Raw genomic sequence first — 6550 nt, forward strand, 5'->3', positions numbered from 1 at the left:
GTTCTCAGGACCTCCTGAGGGCCATGTCATGGGCCATGGTCCCTCATATTTGGCTCCAAATAAATCTCTTCAAATATTTTACAATGTGACTCTTTTCATCAATACAAAGAAGAAAAACGTTGAACATTAGACAAAAGAAAAAAAAGAATGAAGGTAAAATAAAACAGATTTAAATAGGAGAAAGACATTGATCCACTAATATAGTTGGAGATTTCACTACCTCTCTTTATTGGTATAAGGAGAGCCAGCAGGCAGAAAAGCAGGAAGTACATAATGAATTGAACAGCACCATTGAACAACTGGACTTAATTCAAAAACAGAAAATTCAGTCAGCAACTGCAGAATAGACATTTTTCTCAGGTTCACATGGAACATTCACCAAGATGGCCCATATTCTGGAATTTAAATACATTTTAACAAATTTGAAAGAACAGAACTAATACAAAATATGCTCTCAGACTAACATGGCACCAATTCAGAAATCATTAATGGAAAGATAGCTTGAAAACCCACAAACACTTGGAGGTTAAGCAACACGCCTCTATCAAATGTAAGGATCCAAGTTGTTTCAAGATATGTTAAAATTATTTCTAATTAAGTAAAAATATAACATCAAAATTTGTGGAATGCAGCAAAAGACTAAAAGAAAATTTATACTACTGAGTACATATAATACAAAAAATATATATATTCTGTGTCTAAACCTTAGAAAACTAAAAGCTGAAGAGGAAACTGAACCCAAAGAAAGCACAGGACAATAAATAACAAGAGGAGCAATAAATGAAATTATGGTAAACCGATAGAGAAAAATCAACAAAAGCAAAAGCTGGTCTTGTCAAATGAACAATAAAATTGACAAATGTCTACTCAAGGTAACTGAGAAAAAAAGAGAAGACAAAAATTATTAATATGACAAATAAAAGGGGGGAAATGAAAATTAAAAAGCATTTGACCAAATCCAACATCCATTTATGACAGCAAACTAAAAATAGAAGAAACTTCTCTCTTTGAGAAACAACACCTACAAGAAACCTGCAGTTACCATGATGTTGGAAATAAATGCTCGGTGCTGCAAAGTGAAACTAGCACCCAGGCAAAAGTTTTCTCAGCTAGGCAAATTTACTTTTGCAGCAGAAGCGTGCTGCTCGTGTCAATCACAATCACAAGAGCACACTGAACAAAGGAGGAAAACGGTTTTTATTCCTAATGTAGCCCCCACCTCTGTGTCATTCCCCCATGGGCTGGGCTCAGACTGGACATTCTAAGTTGACTCTATTGGCTATTTGTGAATACTTTCCCAAATAAGAAAGGGAAGGTGGATGTGAGTTACAGTGGTGGGACATGAGGTTTTGAAGGGAGGAATGGGTGCAGAGCGGGTAACCAAGGGAACGGATGTGAGTTATTGATTAGAGTTGATGGGAAAATTGTTTACAGTAACTGGAGCAAGGAGGCATAGAGAACAAGAAAGTTGAGTTTGAGAACAAAGAACAAGGAAGTTAACAGGCTAAACCTTTGAAGAGGAATTTATCATATCCTAGAATCACATTGTTGGTGAGAATCACATTGTTTCCTGGGAACACGACAAAGAAGGTGAGGAAGTCGCCTCTCACCAAACAAGGTGAGGAAGTTAACATTGCAGTAGAAGTCCTAGCTAATGCAATAAGACAAGGAAAGGAAACAAATGCTATACAGATTGGGAATGTCTTTGTTGCACATACCATTGTCTATGGAGAAAATCTAAAAACAGGCCAGGCGTGGTGGTTCATGCATGTGATCCCAGCACTTTGGGAGGCCGAGGTGGGCAAATCACGAGGCCAGGGGTTTGAGACCAGCCTGGCCAACATGGTGAAACCCCATCTCTACTAAAAATAGAAAAAATTAGTTGGGCGTGGTGGTGGACACCTGTAATCCCAGCTACTTGGGAGTCTGAGGCAGGAGAATCGCTTGAACCTGGGAGGCAGAGGTTGCAGTGAGCTGAGATTGCGCCACCGCATTCCAGCCTGGGCAACAGTGCGAGACTCCATCTCAAAAAAAATTTTTTTAGAAAAAAAATCTAAAAGCATCCACAACAACAAAGAAAACTCCCAGAACTACTAAGAGTGTAACAAAGTTGAAGTAAAAGGTTAATATAAAAAAGTCAACTGCTTTCCTATACAGTCACACAAATTGTAAACTGGTCTTTGGTAAAAAACAAAAACAGAAACAAAAACAAAACCACAGGGAATCCAATGATTAAAAGATGTCAACAAACGGTGTGATAACTATATGAAAATAGTATATAACCACATGAAAAACAATTAATCTAGACACACATCTAATACTTTTCACAAAAATCGACACGAAACAGGTCATACGTATAATCATAAGATGCAAAACTCTATAACTTTTAGAGGATAACATAGGAAAACGTCTAGATGACCCAGGATTTTATGATAAATTTTAAAATAATTATAAGTTTGACTTCATTAAAATAAAAAAACTCTTCTTCTGGAAAAAATGGTGATAAGTGAATGAAAAGACAAGCTGCAAACTGGGAGAAATTCTTTGCAAAACACTTATCTGACAAATAACTGGCATCCAAAAATTAAAAAAAATTAAAACTTAACAATAATAATATAAACAACAAAACTAGAAATGGTCAAAAGATAGGCACATACACATCACCAAAGATTTAGAGATGGAAAATAAAAAGATGCTCAACACTGGCATTAGGTAATTAAAATACAACTGAAAGAGATGTCAGTACACGCTTATTGGATTGCTACATTTCACAACACAGAAAACACTGAATGATAATGAAGATGGTGAACAACAAATTCTCATGGTGATGGAAATGGAAAATTGTACACCTACTTTGGAAGATAGTGTCTTATAAAACAAAACAGGCACTTGCAGATGTGTGGTTCTGATGTCGACACGGATGGTGGGTGGCACATATGTCAAGAGAGTAGGAAAAGGCTCATGCTCACATGATTGAGGGCTCAGGGAGAGCAAAGCAGGCCTCTCCAGCAGGTGTGAAATGACCGGAGGCAGCAAGGGGAAAAGCTCAACCTGGGTGTTCATTGTGGTTATCGGGTGAGGTCAGAGCAATAGGGCAGGGTCTTGTGTGTTTTGAATCTCCCGCTTGCTCTAGAAGGAGCCCACCATCATGCTTTCTCATCTGCTGGTCCAGGTGTGGGGTGCTCTAGGAAAAGAGCTGTCATCAGCCAGAGATAAAAAAATGTGCAGTGTGACTACTCATTGTAAGACCAAATATGGCTAAGAAAAACAGGTGTTCACAATTGCTTGTTCTTATATAAAGGAGCACAGTAAGGATGCTCAAGTAACCTACACTGGTTATTTTGGGGTGGCTGAATTGAGAGCACTGGAGTGGACAATGATATGCTGGCAGTTGAGTCTTCTTAAGCTAGAACTGCCTAGCTTATAATAAATTTAAAAACTATTACAAGCATTAGTTTTATTAAATAGAAAGAAATTTCTTTCACAGGGGGTGCTCTGAAACAAATGAAAAAGAAAGTTAAAAAACCATATAAACCACATGTTACTTTCAATAGTCTTTACCTGTTTAAAAAATTTTAACTTTTCTTACAGTCCATTCTAGGACTTACCTTTTAAACACTAACAGTTATGGAACTGCAAATCACAAAATATGAAAATTTCAAACTTCTTTCTAACTAAGATCACAAGGGGCATCACAGTTTGGTGATGACTATTTAGGTACAACACCAAATGCACAATCCATTAAAGAAAAAATTGTTAAACTGGTCTTCATTAAAATTAAATCTTTCTGCTCCACAAAAGATATTGTGAAAAGAAGAAAAAGAGAAGCCACAGACTGAAAGAAAATATTTGCAAAAGACATCTAATAGATGACTATTGTCCAAAACATATAAATATCTCTTAAAACTCAACAAAAAGGAAACAGCTTGACTCAAAAAAATGGGCCAAATACCTTAAGACACCTCACTAAAGAAGATATACAGATAAAAATAAGCATATCAAAAGATGTTTCATACCATATTTTATCAGAGAAATGCAAGTTAAAGCAACAACAGATATCAATTCTTACCTATTATTGAACAGGTATAGGTATAAACTCAATTTAAACCTATTATTTGGCCATGATTGAATGGCCAAAATCCATAATACTGAAAACAGCAAATGCTGGTGAAATCACAGAGAAACAGAAACTCTCATTTATGGTGAGTAAGGATGCAAAATTATGCAGCCACTTTGAAAGAAGGTTTGCAGTTTCTTACAAAACTAAAAACCCCCTTCCAATAATATCCAGTAATCCTGATTCTTGGTATTTGCTCAAAGGAGTTGAAAAATTATGTTCACACCAAAGCTTGTACATGGATGTTTATAAATCTTTATTTATAACTGCTAAAACTTGAAAGCAGCCAAGATGTCCTTCAGTGAATGAAAGGATAAATTACGGTACATCCACAAAATTGAATATTATTAATGTTTTTTTAAATTTTGAGATGGAGTCTCACTCTGTCACCCAGGTTGGAGTGCAGTGGCGCTATCTCGGCTCACTGAAACCTCCACCTCCAGGGTTCAAGTGATTCTTCTGCCTCAGCCTCCCAAGTAGCTGAGTCTACAGGTGCGTGCCACCATTCCCGGCCAATTTTTTGTGTTTTTAGTAGAGACAGGGTTTCACTGTGTTAGCCAGGATGGTCTCAATTTCCTGACCTCGTGATCCACCTGCCTCAGCTCCCAAAGTGCTGGGATTACAGGACTGAGCCACCGTGCCTGGCCCACATGCATATTTCATGAATTCTTTTGTTCTAAACCTTATCACAAGTTACACATTTATGACATGCTTAGACTTTCTGCCTTGCCCTATACTTCCTCTTTCGTAGATAATAATTTTACTGTAGTACAAAAAATTACCACAAAATATTCTTTCTCATATGAAATTATTCTCTTTTCTTTTTAAACTTTCTTGCTAGAAATGCATCTTCGTATCCGTAACTTTCTTTACATCTCTCCTATTTACTGGTTTCTATCTTGTGATTTTTTTTCCCTAATTCCGTATTTGCAACAGCCTTTCAATAATCTTTAAGTTTGACAAAATTATTCTTTATCTCAACAAAGAATACATATTTATATCTTTCAGAATGAGACCCTAGCTCTACAAAAAAATTAAAAAAATTAGGCTGGGCACGGTGGCTCACGCCTGTAATCCTAGCACTTTGGGAGGCTGAGGCGGGCGGATCACGAGGTCAGGAGATCGAGACCATGGTGAAACCCCGTCTCTACTAAAAATACAAAAAATTAGCTGGGCGTGGTGGCGGGCACCTGTAGTCCCAGCTACTTGGAGAGGCTGAGGCAGGAGAATGGCGTGAACCCAGGAGGCGGAGCTTGCAGAGAGCCGAGATCGCGCCACTGCCCTCCAGCCTGGGTGACAGAGCGAGACTCCGTCTCAAAAAAAAAAAAAAAAAAAATTAGCTGGGTGTGGTGGCATGTGCCTGTTAGTCCCAGCTACTTAAGAGGCTTAGGTGGGAGGACTTCTTGAGCCTGGGAGGTCAAGGCTGCAGTGAGCTGAGATTGAGCCAGTGCACTCCAGCCCAGGCAACAAAATGAGACCTTGTCTCTCACACACAGAAATATATATATTTTTGGCACATTTTATATACAGAATTATATACATATAAATCAAAAATTTTAAATTTCAACCACATGCAGTGGCTCATGCCTGTGATCCCATGATTTGGGAGGCTGAGGTGGAAGGATTGCTTGAACAAAGGAGTCTGAGGCCAGCCTGGGCAACATAGTGAGACTCTGTCTCTACAAAAATATTTTTAAAAAATTAGCCAGGCTTGGTAATACACACATGTAGTCCCAGCTACCCGGGAGACTGAGGTGGGAGAACTGCTTGAACCCAAGAGTTTGAGACTGCAGTGAGCTGTGATCACACTACTGTACTCCTGGGTGCCACAGCAAGACCCTGTCTCTCCAAAAAAAACCCTTAAAATTAAAAAAAATTAAAAATAAATGTTTGTCACATTAAATTTTATTAAAAACCTAGGAAGCGAGAAATATTGAATTGTCTGTCACATATCTGTTTTATAAATGAGAAATATTTTATAACTTTTAGAAATATGTTCTCATATTTGTATGTATATTAATAGTCCCCCAAATATTTAGTCTTTCTATAAAATTTAAGAAGTCAAAAACAAACCTATGTTCAGCAATTTATTTTTTATATTATTTGGAAATGACCCACACATTTATTGAGTATCAATTGTTAAATTTAACATGAATTTAAAAGCTTAAATTACATGAAAAGTTTATACATTTTTACCTCATTTATATTTATCTAGAATACTAGAATATTAACAGTTTACCTAGAATACTCCTGATAGCTGAGATATTAGACAGAGCTAGTTAGCATTTCAAGTTATTTCCTTGGTAATCATTTTTATATCCTGTTGTTATCAGGTGTTCATCTATGTAAGAAACTTACAGTAAAAAATATAGGGGTATTTCACCAATAACTCAGAAGATTACACCTATTTTCATTACACTAACAATCCTAAAT

This window comes from Nomascus leucogenys, chromosome 14, assembly GCF_006542625.1.
Source record: "Nomascus leucogenys isolate Asia chromosome 14, Asia_NLE_v1, whole genome shotgun sequence".
NCBI lineage: Eukaryota > Metazoa > Chordata > Mammalia > Primates > Hylobatidae > Nomascus > Nomascus leucogenys.